Below are 19,486 nucleotides of genomic sequence, written 5' to 3' on the forward strand. Positions count from 1 at the left end.
AATAAATAAATGAGTGCTGGTTCAAGTCATGGCTGCTCTGTTTCTGATCCAGCTCCCTGATAACTGTGCCTGGGAAAGCAGCAGCTGATGTTGCCATCCACATGGGAAACCAGGGTGGGGTTTCAGGCTCCAGGCTTTGGCCTGGCCCCAGCCCCCGCCACTGTGGCCATTTGGGGAGTGAACCAGAGGATGGAAGGTCTCTCTCTCTCTCTCTTTAACTCTGCCTTTCAAATAAAAAAAAAATTTGAGCAGATTTTCAGACCTTGTTTTTTGAAGAGTGCCTTCTCATATGTAGTGAGAATATAAATCAGGCCATCCTTTCCAGAAGACATGTTGGTTCATTAAAAGTCTTAAAAATCAGCAGGTAATTTGGCCTATCAGTTGCATCTAGGAACTTATTCCAGAGAGATAATCATGATTTGGATGAATATGTTTGTATAAGAAGTATTATTTGTAATAATAAGAAGCTAGAAACCATTTTCCTGTCTCAGAACAGGAGACTGTTGAATAACCTCTATTGCATGCACAAAGGAGAGTACTGAGCTGGTCGTGAAATGCACTAGCGTGGAACTCAGGGGGACACATGCTTGGGGAAACGGTGGATGAAATATTACCGGAAAAAGCAGGTTGCAAAATAGCAACAGCAGGATGATGTCATTTTTTTTTTGGTCTACTAAAATGCATGTATTCAGAAAAAAAACCTAGAAATTCATACATTGAACTATTAAAGGTGGTTATGTTTGCTGGATTTTGTTTGTAAGGGTTCTTTTTTTAATTATTTGATAGGTAGCGTTATAGACAGTAAGAGAGAGAAACAGAGAGAAAGGTCTTCCTTCCGTTGGTTCACTTCCCAAATGGCCGCTACAGCCGGCGCTGCGCCGATCCGAAGCCAGGAGCCAGGTGCTTCCTCCTGGTCTCCCATGCAGGTGCAGGGGCCCAAGCACCTGGGCCATCCTCCACTGCAGCCCCAGGCCACAGCAGAGCGCTGGACTGGAAGAAGAGCAACAAGGACTAGAACCAGTGCCCATATGGGATGTCGGCACCGCAGGCGGAGGATTAACCAAGTGAGCCATGGCGCCGGCCCCTGTAAGTAAGTTCTTGATTTATTTTCTTCTTTTTGTTGGTAAATATTCTCCAAGATGTTTCTAATGAATATGTATCACTTTTGGAACCATGTAAAAACATGGTTTGAGAAAAACCTTTAATGGAATTCATATATTACAATTATCCTAAGTGTGAAACAGTGTGTTTCTGTCCATTTTTAGGCTAGATGACTCTTCTATTATCTCTATCTATCTATCTATCTATCATCTATCAGTACTTCATTTTATTTGAAAGGCAGAGAGACAGAGAAACAGAGAGATTTCCCATCCTCTGGTTCACCCCCCAAATGTCTACAACAGACGGGGCTGGGCAAGGCAAAAGTCAAGAGTTCAGAATTTACTTCAGATCTCCCATATCAACAGCAGAGACCCAAGGACTTGAGCCATCCTCTGCTGCCTCCCAGGGTGTGCATCAGCAGGAAGCTGGCATCTAAAGAGAAGCTTGGGTTAGAGCTCGACACTTGATGTGGGATGTGTGCGACTTAACCACTGCACCAATGCCCAGAGAAAGACCGTCTGCTCCCCATAGCTGGGGAGTGGAGAGAAGTCAACACAAATAAGCTTTGCCCAACGAACACTTATCTTCCTAGTTTCTTTTCCACGATTAACTGTCACTGCCCCAACCCCCTTTTCTTGTCGAGTTTTCACAATTTACCACTCATTTTCCAGTCTAATACAGGCCCTAACTGCTTCTTTGGATCTTGATTTTTTTCCCCACAGATTTTTAAATAAAACCGCTATGTCTTTTTCTTGTTAACCTGTCTTATGTTAGTTTAATTCTTAGGTTCCGCTGGAGCTCTTCAGAGGTATAACCTTAAGCTCCAGGGGTATAACCTAAAAGGTTTTTGCTAATTACTTACAAAGAGGACTAGTATTATAAAGAGAATTATTTATTGATTTCTTATGTTGTTGTTGTTGTTTTTTTTTTTTTTTTGGATAGACATGCTCTCATTTAATTCTAAGAACAAGTTCATAGGGTAGGCCCTGCCATTATATCCTCATTTTTTTTTTTTTTTTTTTTTTGGACAGGTAGAATTATAGACAGAGAGAGACAGAGAGAAAGGTCTTCTTTCCGCTGGTTCACTCCCCAAATGGCCGCTACGGCCTGTGCTGTGCCGATCCGAAGCCAGGAGCCAGGTGCTTCTTCCTGGTCTCCCATGTGGGTGCAGGGGCCCAAGCACTTGGGCCATCCTCCACTGCCCTCCCGGGCCACAGCAGAGAGCTGGACTGGAAGAGGAGCAAGTGGGACTAGAACCTGGCGCCCATATGGGATGCCGGCGCCGCAGGTGGAAGATTAACCTAGTGAGCCACGGTGCCGGCTCCCCTCATTTTGCTCAGAATAAACTAGAAGCTCAGGTGTCCACAACTTTGCAGTTATTGAGTGTCTGGTGTTTATTCACTTTCAAACAAACATTTAGCTCTATTTACTTATGTAATTTATTTGAGGGATAGGGAGAACTCTCCACCCTTTGGTTCACTCCCCAAAAGCCTGCAGCAGCGAGGTCTGGGCAGGCTGAAGCTAGGAGTTTGGAACTCAGTGTTCCAACTCTCCCGAGTGGATGGCAGGGATCCACCTACTTGAGCTGGAAGTGGGAGTGGAGCTGGACTTGAAACCAGGCCCTCTGCTATGGGATGTGTGCATCCCAGGTGGGGTCTTCGGCATTGTGCCAATATCTAACCTTGTTGTGCCTTTTATCCCTGCTCTATTTTGTCCTCAGTCTGTGACATCAAAGATAATATTCAAAAGTATTTGTTGACACTCATGATTTAGAATTCATTTATCTTCTAATTACTCGTCTCAAGGTCAAAGCGTCAGCAATCCTCAGCTGCCTGCATTGTGCAGGATGCCAAGCTGAGTGTGTGGAAGGGGCTAGAAGGAAAGGCTTCTGGCTAGGGGTAAGCTTCCAGGTTTCAATCCACCGCTAAACAATAATCTGAAATAAAAGGTGGGTATTTGCATGAGAAGTCTCTTCTGAATGGAAGGTAGATGAGGTGAATGGAGCGCATTGTGTCTTCTTCATTACGGGCAACAACGACTGGCACTAATTAATTACATTTCCTTTCTTTCCTTGCAAGGTAACTGCCTTTAAATGTTTGTTGCAAAGAGAGCTAATTCCATTGTGCCTCCATCACATGTCATCCTTTAAATAGGTGGGATTTGTTTCTGCTGATGTTTTACAAATGCTCTAATCTTGCCTACAGCAGTCTTTTCTGTTCAGTCTGGCTCAATCATCAAGTTTTCACAGAAAGTCTGTGACATCACAGCATGTGGGTATCACCTTGCCACCCTTTCCAGTCCTTTTTGGATGTGAAGAAAGCCATGTTTCTCTGCCAAGATGGGAGAAATCACAGCTGCGAGACTGACTTTTCCTTTCAAAGCGAGGGTTTAAAAATGCCAGCCAACTGAAAAGACAATAAATAAAAAGAAATAAGCAACTCCCTTTATTTTTTCCCATTCTGTACCAACCTCCTTTTTCCTAGAGTCATAAACTGGTGGCAAAATGAATTAATTCAATGTTTTATTACTCACTTACTGTAAGATATACATTCTTGGCAAGTTGATGAGTGACTATATAACTGAAAACATTCCTACAGTAATTCAAGAAACTTGGTGTGATACAGAATTATGATGCACATGAAACTAAGGGGCAAGCATTACTGGTACCATTCCTGTCTTGTGATCACTACCACTGCTGTATGGCTACCGACGAGTAAACATTTATTGCAAGACTTAGGGTGTGCCAGGCATTGTCTATCATTTCTCTCTCCCAATAGCCCTATTGTGTGGTGCTGTATCTACACACTATTTTCAAAAAAATCTCATACAGACATGGAAGTGAAGGCTGGGAGCTGTTTGAGGAGCTGCCCAAGGTCACACTACTGACCAATGGTGAAACTGGGGCATGTACCTCGTTCTGCCTGTTGCCAATGCTTGCCCTCTTCACTATCACGTAATACCCCCTTCCCACACAATTTCTGATTTGTTTTTATGTTCATACTAACTTATACTACATAGCTTTGCTAAGCTAAGCCGTTCCTTAAAAGTAAGCATAAGATTCACAACACTCAGTAAGCTTGATTTGAGTATATAAAGTTCATTGTTTCCCAAAGGGAGCAAATTCTAGTTTCAGGACTGAAATTCAAAATCATTAGGAAACTTCTTCATATTTCTTGTATGTCACATAATAACCTTTTTATTTGAAAGAGAGAGAGAAAGAAAGAGAGAGATCTTCCATCTGCTGATTTACCTCCCAAGGGCTCACAATAGCCAGGGCTGGGCTAGGCTGAAGCCAACAGCCTATAATTCAATTTGAGTCTCCCACATGGGTGGCAGGGATCAAATGCACACCCTGCTGCCTGCCAGAGTGTGCATTATCTGGAAGCTGAAATGGAAAGTGGAGTCACAACCTCGAACCAGGCACTCTGATGTGGGTTGTGGGCATCTCAAACAGTGCCTCGACAGCTGCACCAAACGCCTGCCCTAATGCAGCATTTTTTTTTTTTAAAGAGCTTTGCATTGAGAGAAATCTATCATCAATTTTGAAACAGTTTCTAACTGAATACAGCAATGGGAAGACTCTGTAGAGTTTCAGTTTATGAGTACTTTGGAGAGCACTCAGTAGCGAATGTCTACACTCAGTGCTTCAATTCAACGCAGCTTCTCTCCTGACCTCAGATCTGTAATTCCTTATACCAGCTGTGTGTTTGCACCTGGAGTATTCCAGGTACCCTCCTAAATCTTCTCCCATAGTCCCTGTTTGTTTGCTAGCACAACCAGCTGTGTCCGTGTGCCTTCTGCTGCTATAACAGAATACTTGTGCCCGGGCAATGCATAAGGGAAAGAAGTTCATTTAGGCTTTTTTGTTCTGGAAGCTGGGAAATCCCAGACTGGGCAGCTGCATCTGGTGACAGCCTCCTGGTGCTTTATGTCATGGTGGGAGTTAGAAGGGCAAGCACGCACACGTGTAAGTGAGAGGCAACCTCACTGTGTGACACTCTCGCCGTAGCTAAGCCAATCCTGTGAGAATGAACCCAGTTCCTCAAGAAACACAGCAGTCCCTCTTTACGGCTTGATCACCTCTTCAAAGACCCCACCTGTCACTCTTGTCACAATGCCAGTTGAATTTCCATGTGAGTTTTGGAGGAGATAAACTGTATGGAAACGTTAGCAACATCTTTTCAAGTAAGTTAAAAATGCTCAAGAATGTTTGACGTGCCTGATTCTCCCAAGCCATTCTAAGTAACTTAGCTAATGAAACACCAAAGTGCTGCTGTTTCTACCTTACCGCACCCTTACAAACACCTGCCCACTTTGGCCCCTTGCCGTACTTCTCCTTTGACAACTTCTGAAGCTCCCTGATCAATTTCCCTGCCGCCAGTCTCCCCACCCACCCTCTGATTTAGCCACTATGCCCGGGGTTCTTTTCTAATATCCACGAGCTTCAGAGGATTTTGAAGTCCATCTTGTATTTCTTTATAAAACTGTGCATGTGGATGGTCCACCCCCCACCCCCTCCCCACACCGGGGGGAGAGACTTAACACCATCAGATTCTCAGAGAAGCACTTTTTTTTTCCCCCCAGATCTTTATTTATTTAGTTGAGGCAGAGTGAAAAAGACAGAGAGTGGGAGAGTGCTCCACCCCCTAAATGCACGATGCCCCCCGTGGGTGGCAGGAGCCCAGTGACATGTATCATCACCATTGCTTCCTGGGTCTGCATTAGCAGGAGCTGGAGTGAGGAGCCAGGTCTTTAACCCAGGTACCCTGATATGAGATGTGTCTTAACTGACCTCTTAACCCAACGCCAAGCATCTTACGTGAGAAATTTTTTACTTAAAAAGGGTCAAGAAGTGTTCCTCTGTCTTATGGCTGACATGGTCAGAGTGATCTTCCTAAAATATACATGCCATCGCGTTATTCTTTGCTTAAAAATGTATGAAAGTCCATACTGCCCCTAGGATGACATAAAGGTCATTTCTCTTGGCCTTCTACCTATGAGACTAGGCAAGTTCGTCTTTACAAATAGGACACTATTATTTGCGAGGCAGAGTTACAGACAGAGAGAAAGGTTTTCCACCCTCTGATTCACTTGCCAAATGGCCACAATGGCTGGAGCTAGGCTGATCCAAAGCCAGGAGCCAGGAGCTTCCTCTGGATCTCCCATGTGGGTGCAGGGGCCCAAGCACCTGGGCCACTTTCCTCTGCTTTCTCAGGCTCATTAGCAGGGAGCTGGATGGGAAGAGGAGCAGCCAGGACTCGAACTGGCACCCATATGGGATACCAGTGCCGCAGGCAGAGGCTTAGCCCACTATACCACAGCCCCAGCCCCTGGTTTTTGCAGTTTTACTTTGCCTAAATCCTTAACATGATTACCTCTAATCCCACCACACACACGCTGCTACTCAAGAATAAGCTTCACTTAAGGTACCCATAGCAACTTTGCTCTCACTTCTATTACGAAGTTGAATTTTATAATGAAATAGTTGCTTTAATTTTTTTAAAGATTTAATTATTTTATTTGAAAGGCAGAATTACAGAGAGACAGAAACAGAGATTTTGCAACTGCTGGTTTACTCTCCAAATGTCTGCAACTCCCAGAGATGGGCCAGACCGAAGCCAGGAGCCTCTTCTTGATCTCCCATGTGGGTGCAGGGGCCCAAGCACTTCAGTCATCTTCCGCTTCTTTCCCAGGCATATTAGCTGGGGGCTGGATGAAAAGTGGAGCAGCTGGGAATCAAACTGGTGGCTATTTGGGATGCTGGCACTGTGCTGCATCCGGTGGCTTAACTTGCTATGCCACAGGGCCAGCCCCTGTTTTAAATTTTTTGATCTCCTCCAAAGACAGCTCCTAGTGAGCAGAGACTGAACCTTATTCATTGCTATTTCTCAGGCGCTTTGCTTACAGAGAGTGCTCATTAAATGTTTGTGGTTTTCTGAATTGTATACCTTATAGTTAATATTCAGATTAACCAGCTAATTAAATTGAACAAGTACTTATTGAGCACTAGGTAAGTTCTTGGCAGTTTAATAGGTGTTGGCTGTGGGGAATACAAAATGAGTCTCCTGTTTTACATTTTCCGTGGGTTTATAATGTCCTGGAGACAAGAGTTCCTGTTTGCTGCTGACCCGAGTTTGTCCCCGGAACATTGTGGCTGGAGGCAGGGGGTGATCCTTGTTTGGCATTTGGGCCAGGAAAAATCTCAGTGATCCAGATTTTGGGTTAAGGTATCAAGAAAAAGCAATATCCCCAAGATGATTTGTTTATTTATTTTAAAAAATTACAAAACCTACAAGTGCTGTGTGCACTTGGAAGGGCAGGGGCAGATTCAGGAGCTCTGTGGCTTTTCTGCTGAGCCTTGGATGCTGGCAAAGGTAGCAGGTGTGCATTGCATAAAAAAAGAATTTGTTTGCTCTGTATCCCATTCCTGGCTTAGAACTTCTAAGACACTTGGAATTTCTCGGGTGATAGGAGTGTCTTTGTTATCCCTGAGCCGCTTGGATCCGGGCTGCGTTTGGGACTTTGAGTTAACCTGACCTCTGGGAAACCATAGAATTGGAGACTGAATTCAATCACGTGGCCAGTGATTTTTTTTTTTAAGATTTATCTATTTATTTGAAAGGTAGAGTTACATAGAAAGAGAGACAGGGAGAGACAGAGAAAGAGATCTTCCATTCACTGGTTCACTCCTCCAAATGGCTGCAACAGCCAGAAGCCAGGAGCTCCATCTGTGTCTCCCACATGGGTGGCAGGGACACAAGCAGTTGGGCCACATTCCACTTTTCCCAGGCATATTAGGAGGGAGCTGGATTGGAAGTAGAGCAGCCAGGACATAAACTGGTGCCCATAAGGGATGCTGGCATCACAGGTGGACAGCTTTATCACAACGTCACAACGCCAACCGCGATCAATGATTTCTTTTTAAAAAAGATATTATTTATTTGAACAGCAGAGTGATGGGGTGTGGGGGGTGGGGTTGGAGAGAGAGAGAGAGAGAGAGAGAGAGAGAGAGGTCTTCCATCCACTGGTTTACTCCCCAAATGGCTGCAAGAGCCAGGGATGGGCCAGGTCGAAAGCCAGGAGCCAGGAGTCTCCACGTGAGTGGCAGGAACCCAAGCACTTGGGCCATAATATACTGCTTTTCCAGGTGAACTGGTAGGAAGCTAGGTCAGAAGTGGAGCAGCTGGGGAACCGGGAGGGGGCGGGGACAGCACTGTGACGCAGTAGGTTAATCCTCTGCCTGCGGAGCCGGCATCCCATATGGGTGCCAGTTCTAGTTCTGGCTGCTTCTCTTCCAATCCAGCTCTCTGCTATGGTCTGGGAAAGCAGCAGAAGATGGCCCAAGTCCTTGGGCCCCTGTACCCGCATGGGAGGCCTGGGGGCCTGGCTTTGGATCAGCTCAGCTCCTGCTGATGTGGTCATTTGGGGAGTGAACCAGCAGATGGAAGACCTTTCTCTCTGTGTCTCCCTCTCACTGTATGTAACTCTACCTCTCAAATAAAGAAATAAAATCTTAAAAAAAAAAGGTGGAGCAGCCAAGATGCCAGTATCCCATGTGATGGCTTAACTGACTATACCACAAGTGCCTGCCCCTGATGATTTAATCAGTCCTGCTCACACAATGAAACCCCAGGAAAAACTCTGGATACTGGGGCTCAGTGGAGTTTCCTGGTGGTGAATCTCTCAGTGTGTAGGGAGGGTGATGTGCCCTCTTTCCACGGGAAGAGACAAGGAAGCTCTGCATTTGAGAGCCTTCCAGATCTTACCCTACATTTCTCTTCATTTGCAACAAACAAAGCCAAGACCTCTAGGCCAAAGCCAAGAGCCTGGAACTCCAGCTGCATCTCCCATGGGAGTGGCAGGGGCCTTAGCACTTGACCAGCATCCACTGCTTTCCCAGGCACACCAGCAGGGAGCCGGATCAGAAGCAGAGAAAGCCAGGACTAGAACCAAGCAATGCAGGACTGGAACCAAGCCATCGGACATAGGATGCCAGTGGTACTCTAAGTGGCAGCTCACCCCACTGCACCACGCTGGCCCTTAAACTTATCTTTTAAAAATTTATTTATTTATTTGGGAGGCAGTCACACACAGAGATAGACAGATGTCCAGTGAATGCTACCATCTGCTGGTTCACTCCCCAAATTTCTGCAATGACCAGGGCTGGGCCAGACTGAAGCCAGGAGCTAGGAACTCAATCACGTGGGTCTCCCATGTGGGTGGCAGGATCTCCATGGCCTGAGCCATCACTGCTGCCTCTCAGGGTTGCACTAGCAGGAAGCTGGAATGAGGAACTGGAGCTGGGGATCGAACCTAGGTACTTGCTGTTAGGAGACACCAGCATCGCAACCGGCTTCTTAACTGCTAAGGCTAAATGCTCACCCCTAAGCTTAAGCTTACTTTTCTTTTCTTCCTTTCTTTTTTTTTAAATTTATTTGAGAGAGAGAATTATAGAGAGAGGGAGATACAAGAGAAACGTCTTCCATCTGCTGGTTCACGCCCCAAATGGCCACAACAGCCGGAGCTGGGATGATCCAAAGCCAGGAGCCAGGAACTTCTTCTGGGTCTCCCACATGGATGCAGGGGTCCAAGCACTTGGGCCATCTTCCACTGCCTTCCCAGGCCATTAGCAGAGAGGAGGCATTAGCATTGGAAGAGGAGCAGCCGGGACACAAAGTGGCACCCATATGGGATGCAGCACCGCAGGTGGAGTCTTAGCCTACTTATACCACATCGCCAGCGCCTAAGCTTATCTTTTAATTCCACTTTTCTGAGAACTTTCTCAAGACCTTTCATATCTGTCATCTGTTGGTTCTGTCTCTCTGGAGAACCCTAATTTATGCAGAGGGCCTGGTGTCTTAAACCTCCACAAATCCACGTAGCTTGTGGTTTCCTTACCATGCCCCATAATGGTGAGGCTGATGGGTGGGAGATTAGAGTTTGGAAACAAAGTGAACTGTGGGTTGGAGCTAGGCTATTCATTCATTCATTCAGAAGACCACGACAACCAGTCTGCAGTTCCCGCCCTGGGATGAAGGCCCCAGGCTTTGGTGGCCACAGACTTGTGGGACCCTCCTACCTGTTCCTTCGCTCAGACTTCCAAATGGTCATAGTGGGTGTTGCTGACTTTTCTTTCTTCTCCAAAGGTAAACACTATTGGTATTTTTTTTCTTTTCTTTTCTTTTCTTTTTTTTTTTGACAGGCAGAGTGGACAGTGAGAGAGAGACAGAGAGAAAGGTCTTCCTTTTGTCGTTGGTTCACCCTCCAATGGCCACCGCGGCCGGCATGCTGCGGCCAGCGCACCACGCTGATCCGATGGCAGGAGCCAGGTGCTTCTCCTGGTCTCCCATGGAGTGCAGGGCCCAAGCACTTGGGCCATCCTCCACTGTACTCCCGGGCCACAGCAGAGAGCTGGACTGGGAGAGGGGCAACCGGGACAGGATCCGGCACCCCGACCGGGACTAGAACCCGGTGTGCCGGCGCCGCAAGGCGGAGGATTAGCCTAGTGAGCCGCGGCGCCGGCCAACACTATTGGTATTGATATCCAAGAGCTGTGTCGCTGAAAAGAATTGCGTGGCCCAAACTCAGCTCTATGCTGACAGACTTAATCCAGACCGAACGCCATTCACAGATCAATAAAGGGTTATTATCTCAAGTTCTGTGCCAGGGTCTAAATACGGCCCTAATTTCATACGGCTCAACACGAGACTTTACGTCATCTCTGTCATCTCTGTCAGCGGGTGCTGCCTCAGGTCACTCTCTCCTCACTCTGCTGGGTGTGATTTTTCGGAGACGAATTCACCGAGGAGGGAAACCTGGGGCCTTGCAGGCTCCTCTGCGTTCTTCCTGTTTCCCGTCAGCCCTTTTGTTCCCACAGATCTGCCTTTGCCAGGGAAAACCACTCTGTCCACACGGTTCCCAGAGAACTTGAAAAAAAATTTTTGGAAAGATTTATTTTTTAATTTCTAAGGCAAAGAGAGTGGGAGAGAGCACTTCTACATGCTGGTTCACTCCCTAAGTGGCCACAACAGCTGGGGCTGCTTTGGGCCAAACCCAGGTGCTAGGAATTCCGTCCAGGTCTCCTGCATGGGTGGCAGAGGCCCAGGCAGTCCGGTCATCCTCTGCTGCTTTCCCAGGTGCATTAGTAGGGAGCTGGGTCCGAAGCAGAGCAGCCAGACCCAATCCAGCACTCTGATATGGGAAGCTAGTGTTACAGACGGCTGCTTAACTCGCAGTGCTACAATGCTGGCTTCTAACAGGAAATCTGAAATGTCAGCACGGCTCCTTGAAAAGTGCTGGTGATGGGGCCAGCACTGTGGCATAGCAGGAAAAGCCACTGCCTGCAGTGCCGGCATCCCATATGGACACCGGTTCGAGTCCTGGCTGCTCCTCTTCCGATCCAGCTCTCTGCTATGGCCTGGGAAAGCAATGGAAAATGGCCCAAGTCCTTGGGCTCCTGCACCCACATGGGAGACCTGGAAAAAGCTCCTGGCTTCAGATCAGCACAGCTCTTGCTGTTGCGGCCAATGGGGAGTGAACCAGTGGATGTAAGACCTCTCTCTCTCTTGCTCTCACTCTCTGCTTCTCCTTCTCTCCATGTGTAACTCTGACTTTCAAATTAATAAATCTTGAAACAGAAAAAATAAAAGTACTGGCGGAAAAATACCCCAGGAAGAGAGAGGCGGCACAGGCCCAGCATCAGCGAGGCCCGGGTTCAGATTTCAGGTCCGCTCCCTTCTGGCTTTAATGAATCGTCTCAGCCATGTGACACCGTGAGTCCCCTGTTCATTTCTTGCAGCTGAAGGCATCTTGTCCAACACAGGACTCTGTGTCCGCCATCCCCACACTCGAATGTCCTGTCTCAGGGATTTTCGTGTGATGGTGATGGCTCCAACAACCTTCAGGCCATAAGTGGCCTGTGAAATACAGGCATCTTCTAGCCGACAGCAGTTCTTGGAGAAAAGCTCTCCCACTCCTTATTATCCATAGGGAGTGAAGAGCAAGAAAGCAGGGCTAGCTTCATAAGGTGCAAAGTAATGATAATGAAACATGGTAAAGAGTTTCAAGACTCAAACAACAGAGCCTGAAACCAAGGGCAAGGCTCTGTTCAGCATAGGAGCAGCATAGGAGCCCATGTGACCATGCAGGTACCCAGGTCCTGAAGTCGTCCCTGTGGCAGGATGGCTGCAGCTTACTGCCTCCCAGCCAGCATCCAGGCACACGGCTCTCCACGCGCGCCTTCCAAGTTCCGCTGCGTTGTTTCATATTCGGTTTCCCAGGCAGACTCTGTTTTTGGGGGCGTCTGTTCCCTTGGCCTAGGTTCCTTAGTTTTGATATGTCTGTCTGGCATGGTTCTCCTCCAAAATTTCACAGAAGCAAAGGGATCTAAAATTACAGGATGCCTTCTTTGCAACAGGCGTTTTTATGTGCGTTCCTTCCTTGATCATCACCGTGGTCCTTGGGAGAGAGGTGTTTTATATTCCTGCTTTACAGATGGGTAAACTGAGATTCGGAGGCGTGAAGTGACGGGAGGTGTGCTAGGGATGTCAGCCCGAGCTGGGCTATTTCCAAAGCGCACACACTGTCTTTTGCATGGCCCAGGGTTGCCTCTTCCTGCTCTCTAAGGCTCCAGCAACACACATTGTCTCCTTGAGCGAGCTCCCTTCCCCCTCGGGTGAAGTGGAGGCATGAAGGCTCCTGCAGCCTTCTGTGTCCATGACAGGGGAAGTTTAGCAACACTGTTGAATCCCATGGGAGTCATCACTGTTGGGAGAGTAACAATAAGGCAGACTCACTGGCGTTTCTGGAAGGTAAGGTTCTCCTCGAAACAGTTTAATCGTGTTCAACAGTAAGGCAGAGGCAGCTTTGATTGGCAGGGAGATACAGACTGTAGGGTGGAGCCAACAGGCTCTTTCGTCATGGGTGATGGGAATGGGCCACATTCCAGGCACCATTGCAGTGTGAAAGTTGGAGCTGATCAGCACCCTTGGTAATCACCTTCCCCCAACTCGGAGTCTACTCCCTTTGCATGCCACTCCAAGTGCTGTGCTAACCTGAGGCCACAGAGTTGTTCACAGTCACGCTCTCCAGGAAGAGACAAAGTCAAGGTCACACAAATAAGAGGCATCTTCAAGTAGTTCATGGGGAATATGTGTTATGGGAAAACTGCAAGGATTTCTTTTTTATTTTTAAAGATTTATGTATTTATTTGAAAATCAGAGTGACACAGAGAGAGGAGGAGCCTGGGGGGGGGGGCAGAGAGAGAGAGGTCTTCCATCCGCTGGTTCACTCCCCAGATGGCCGCAACAGCCAGAGCTACACCAATTGGAAGCCAGGAGCCAGGAGCTTCTTCTGGGTCTCCCATGTGGGTGCAGGGGCCCAAGCACTTGGGCCATCTTCTACAGATTTCCCAGGCCACAGCAGAGAGCTGGATCGGAAATGGAGCAGCTGAGACTCGAACCGGCGCCCATATGGAATGCTGGCACTGCAGGAGGTGGCTTTACCTGTTATGCCACAGCACTGGCCCCTGCAAGGATTTTTAAAATGTTTTTTTTTTTATTAAAATAGATCATCTTTTAATTCTACTTTCCATGGGCTTTTGTGGTCCCCTTATAAGAAGAGAGTGTAGAAGAGGAGAGACTGATGGCTTTTCTTCAGGCTTAGGTAAGACTTTCCAAAAAGAAAATTTCTGAGTTGGCTTTTGAAAGATTAATAATGGTTTTCCAAGCAAGTAGGGGTCAAGGTAGGAACTCTTGTTAGGCAGAGGTAACAGCACCGTACAAGGGCAGGAAGCAGCCCTGGATATGTAATAGTCAGCTATCACTGGGTAACCAATCCCCCCAAACTCCATGATGTATAGCAGTCATTTATTCTCATGAGTTGTGAGTTGGTGGGTTTTTTTAAAATAAAAGTTATAGGCATTTTAATTTGTTTGAAAAGGAGAGAGAGAGAGAGAGAGAGAGAGAGAGAGAGAGGCCTTTCATGTGTTGGTTCACTTCCCTAATGCCTACAGGAGCCAGGGGTGGGTCAGGCTGAAGCCAGGAGCCCCAAATTCAGTCCAGATCTACAACGTGGGCGGCAGGGATCCAAGCACTGAGCCATCACTTGCCGCCTCCTAGGGTGTGCACTAGCAGGAAGCTAGATTGGAAGTGGATCTGAGATGCCTGTTAGGTAAAAGGATTTTAGGGTTTGAAGATGAGGAGGTGGCTAAAGTGGAAAATATTTTAGGGGGGACAGAATGGGAGGTGAGGGCAGGGAGTTTGAATACAGGTTTGAGCAGCTGGCAGAGTTCCTTCTGGGGTGGGGGGTGTGAGTGCCACATGGACCCTGGTAAGGGTGGGGGACCTGCGGAAAGGCTCCATGGTGGAGTTTACAGTGCGTCGTCTCAGAAGTTTGGAATGTCCCGGGTGCAGGGCTTTCCTGAGCCATGAACATTTCACTGGCCTTTCGGTTATCTGCCTGAGCCCAGTTTCCTCGGATTTGGGACTTGAAGCCTTAATGGCCCTGCAGGTTCTAAGAACTCGGACTAGGCCCTCTGACGTGGGATGCACGCATCTTTGCTGCCATGCCACATGCCTGCCATTGGATTGGGGGATTTAGTCTGGGCTTGGTTGGAAGCTGTCTCCATGCTTGTAGCTCTGGTCCTCTTCCTGGTCCCAGACCGCTAGCATGCCTCTGACAAGGGGAAACATGGATCATCGTTTTGCCTCTTTCTGTTTGGCCAGAGCAAGTCACAATAGTGAGCCCAGGGTTCACGGGTGGTGATGAATCCCTGCCCGTGATGGGAGAGCGTTGCAAAATTAAATGGCTTAGCTTGTGGATATAAAGATGGGTAAAGATTTGGGGTCATTGATGTGATTTCCCAAAAGTGGCCCTACTGACACTGGGGCTGGATTCTTTGTTTTCTGGGGGTAGGGTGGTATAGGGACTGTCCTTTGCACTACCAGTGTCTTTCATGTCTACTTGCTCGAGCTTGTAGCAGGGCTAGCATTGTGGCGCTGAGGGTTAAGCCTCTGCTCATGGTGCCAGCATTTAATATCAGAGCACAGGTTCCAGTCCCAGCTGCTCTACTTTGCTCCGGCTCTCTGCTACTGTGCCTGGGAAAGCAGCAGAAGATGGTCCAAGTGCTTGGGTCCCTGTGCGCACGTGGGAGACCCAGATGGAATTCTGAGCTCCTGGCTTCAGCCTGATGCAGCACCGGCCATTGTGGCCCTCTGGGGAGTAAACCAGCAGATGGAAGACCTCTCTCTCTCTTTCTCTGTAACTTTGCCTTTCAAATAAAATTGCCCCCATTTTTGAAGCCACTGTATTGAGATATGCTTAGAAAACTCAAAGTACTTCAAATTTGTCGGGGTGTAAAATACAATATGGGGAAGTAGGAAAGGGAGGGGAGAAAACCCTAAAAGTGCATGTGCAGGGCTAGGTAGGAGCTGGTTTCTGGAGGATCCCATAAGCCAAATCAGGAGCTTTGACTTTATCCTTCAGGTGATAGCCAGCTCTTACATGGGATCGGATTTGGGTTTAGGAAAGTCAACTGGTGTGTGGCAGTCCCCGTCCCCCTAGCAGCTGTCCCCACGGCTCCCAAAGTTAATCAATGGCCAACCTTAGCGCAGGCTTTGTCGGGGACCTCCCACCTTGCAGGGGCAGCAGCTCCCTCAAGTGCAGAGTGAGGCCTCACACCTCTGAACACTTCCTGTGGCTCGGAGCACTGGTTTATCTCCACAACTGCACACAGATTAATGATAGCCTTTCGCTGAAGCCTTCTGCTCCTGGGTCTCCAGGAATACATTGTTCCAATAATCCCTTTGATTTTTCTCATCAGGGAATGACACAGCTGAGTAATAGCTCCATATAAATACTTCTTTGCCTTTCAGAGAGCATACACCCTTCTGCATTACATGCTGCAATTTAGAAATTACTCTCACATGTGGAATAATATGCTTTGGTGTGCTTATTAGCAAGGCTGGCATCAGTTACTCAATTGTTAAAGATCCCCGGGTATTTCTATTATGGTGTAAATTAGCTAGTATTTTTCCTAGCTCATTATTGCTATTTTTATGTCCATTATTTATTTATAGGCCATTAGAGGTATACACAGGTTCATGGCTTCTGGTTAACTTGGCATTGAAGACCTTAGCACAGAAACACAATTTCTTTCTTTTAAAAAAAAATGTGTTACTTTTATTTCTTTGAAAGAAGGAGAGAGGGGGGAGGGAGAGAGGGAGGGAGAGAGAGAAACAGAGAGAGAGGGAGAGTGAGGGAGGGAAAAGGAGAGGGAGAGAGAGAAACTGATTTTCATCTGTTGGTTCACTTCCCAAATACCTGAAACTGCTGGGGCTGGGCTTGGCTGAAGCCAGGAGCCAGAGCTCCAGGTCTTCCACCTGGGTAGCAGGGACTCAAGTACTCAGGCCATCACCTGCTGTCTCCCAGGGTGTCCCTTTGCAAGAAGCTGGAATTAGTAACAGAGCTGAGACTTGAACTTAGAGACTCTGTTAGTGTGATGCACAACCCAAATGGTGTCTTAACCCTGGCAGCCAATACGGATGCCGGAAACACACGTTTTGTTTTTGAAATCAGAGCGGGGGCTGGCGCTGGGGTGTAGGTTAAGCTACTGCTTGTAGTGCTGGCAACCCAAATGGGCGTGAGTGACTCTGCCTTTCAAATAATTAAATAAATCTTAAAAAAGAAATAAACACACTTCCTTCCCTGATTTTTTTTTTTTCTTAGAAGAGAACTAGGCACTTAACTCAGTGAATGACAACAGTTCAGTTAGGGACCTGGGTCTGGGGTGGGGGTGGGTGCAGGATGGGAAACTATTTGGTAGCAATCCGAGGTTTACAAACTGAAAGCAAACCCCAAACAAAAACCTTTCTTTTCTCACACCCTTGACCTTGGAGGTTCTCACTGGGACCACCCTGTTTCTCTTTGTAGTGCAATCGCTCTGCTAGAGACCCAGGGAAAGAGGCAAAGATGGGACGGGGACCAATAAGCGTGGGGACATTTGGGGAAAAATATGTGGCTTCACCTCTTCTGTCCAATACCTCCTCCACAGGCTTATTATGAGAATAAAGTGATGAGCTTGAAAGCGTTAAAAGTATAAAAAGATCATATAAAGTATGTGTGCTTTTTGAAAAAAATTAATCCTTCCTCTTGGGAAATAATGTATTTTAAAATAGGCTGAGCATCCCTAATCCTAACCCAAAATGCCCCGCAACCTGAAACTTTTTGAGCGCCGACTTAATGCACTACAAGTGGAAAAAAATTCCACACTTGACCTCAGGCAACGGGTCACAGTCAAAATGCAGAAGGGCTAAGCATGTTGTATAAACTTGGTCTTCAGGCTCTGTGTGTTAGGTGTATATCAAAGAGAAATGAATTTGTGCTTAGATTCTGGTCCCAGACCCAAGAGATCTCATTATGTATATAAAATATTCCAAAATACCCCCCCCAATCTAAAATCTAAAACACTTCTTTTTTTTAAACATTTATTTATTTTCTTGAAAGTCAGGGTTACACAGAGAGAGAAGAGAAGGAGAGGCTGAGCAAGAGAGGTCTTCCATCTGCTGGTTCACTTCCCAGTTGGCCGCCATGGCCGGAGCTGCGCTGATCCGAAGCCAGGAGCCAGGAGCTTCTTCCGGGTCTCCCACACGGGTGCAGGGGCCCAAGGACTTGGGCCATCTTGTACTGCTTTCCCAGGCCACAGCAGAGAGCTGGATGGGCAGTAGAGCAGCCGGGACTCCAACAGGCACCCACATGGGGTGATGCTGGCACTGCAGGCAGCGGCTTTATCTGCTATGCCACAGCGCCAGCCCCTGAAACACTTCTGATCCCAAGCATTCCAGATAACCAGGAAAGGGGCCAGGGCTGGGTCTCAGATTGAGTTGGGTTCAACTCTGGTCATGCCCCTTATAAGCTCTGAGATACTCTGAGACTCAAATTTCTGCACTACAGTTTAGAAAAGTGAAAGAATGAATGAGGTGGGGCCGGCATTGTGGCGTAGAAGATTAAGCTTCCGCTAACAGTGTCAGCATCCCATATGGGTGCCAGTCCCGGCTGCTCTGCTTCCAATCCTGATAATGGGAGACCTGGATGAAGTTCCTGGGTCCCTGGACACTGAGAGGACCGATACAAACTTGTCATTAATCACATTAACAAGTTGTAAAACACACGCAAGACAAAGGTCATCGTCTTAACCATTTTAGCATGTATATCCGACAGCGTTTTCATCACCCCAGAAGAAAACTCCTGCTTGTTAAGCAGCGGCTCTGCCATCCCCCTGGCAACCACTGCCCTGCGTTCTGCCGTGTGGATTTGCCCGCTCTGGACAGTCCATGTGTGGGGCCCAGCTTCTTTGGCTTTGCATAATGTTGCCAAGGTTTATCCATGCCGTGTGTTACCTGCTGTTGAGAACGCTGAAGCTCTTGGAAGAGAAGGAACTTGTCCAAGCTTCCTTGAGGCTCAAGTGTCTGGCTTGGGCCACTCCTCCTTTCTGTGCCTGTTCGCTACTCTTGGGCAGGCTCTGCCCCGTGGGAAAAGGCACCTCCTGACTGTCCTAATTAGGGGATGATGTTAATATCCATTCAAAGGTTCTTAGTTCCATTCACTTCTACATACGATGGGAGAAAAGCAATCAGTCAGGCTGTGGGTTTGTCCGAATTCTAAAAATAAGTGGTATTTCTGGGTCAGCAGCTGCAAGGGCCACATGGAACAATGACCGTGCCCTGGACACTTTTAGCCCCATGCGTTTGCCCAATCCTCTTTTGCATCTTTAGTTAAAAATAGCATTTCCCGTAGACTCCGATCCTGGGCACACCCCGGACCTACAGTGTGGGGGACCCAGGGACCTGGGAGTTTCCCAAACACCCCCAGACCGATCCCGGGTGGTACTGAACTCTTGCTACCGAGGGGGAAACTGAGGCACCCCTCCGCGAGGTGGCCACCTCGGCTTTGGGTTGGCTTCCTGTGACTCCTCCTAATGAAGAATGAGGCCCGAGGCACCAGAGCATTCCTTTCAATAAATATTTATGTTTTATTACCTCCTTGGCGCTTTGAGAAATGGTTACACGAAAGGTCTATTAATCTATGAGCTCCTGGAGGACCAGGACAGATTGCTAGAGTGCCCTCCTCGTATGTTAAAAATTAGAGCCGATGATAACGATGCTAGGATGATGAGACTCGCGCCAGGGCCTGGATGCAGTCCCTTAACTTCTCGGGATGAAACCTCCGTCTTTGTTAAATCAGGATAATGAGACTCTCCCGCTGTTGTTTGTGAGGCCAATTAACTACTGTCTTGGAAGCACTCAGACCTATAAACACTTGGTTAATCTATTCAAATGTAAAAGGACTTCTGTGTGTGAACTTAGGCGTACAAAAGCCAGAAAATGCA

This window comes from Lepus europaeus, chromosome 21 (genome assembly GCF_033115175.1).
Source record: "Lepus europaeus isolate LE1 chromosome 21, mLepTim1.pri, whole genome shotgun sequence".
NCBI classification, from domain to species: domain Eukaryota; kingdom Metazoa; phylum Chordata; class Mammalia; order Lagomorpha; family Leporidae; genus Lepus; species Lepus europaeus.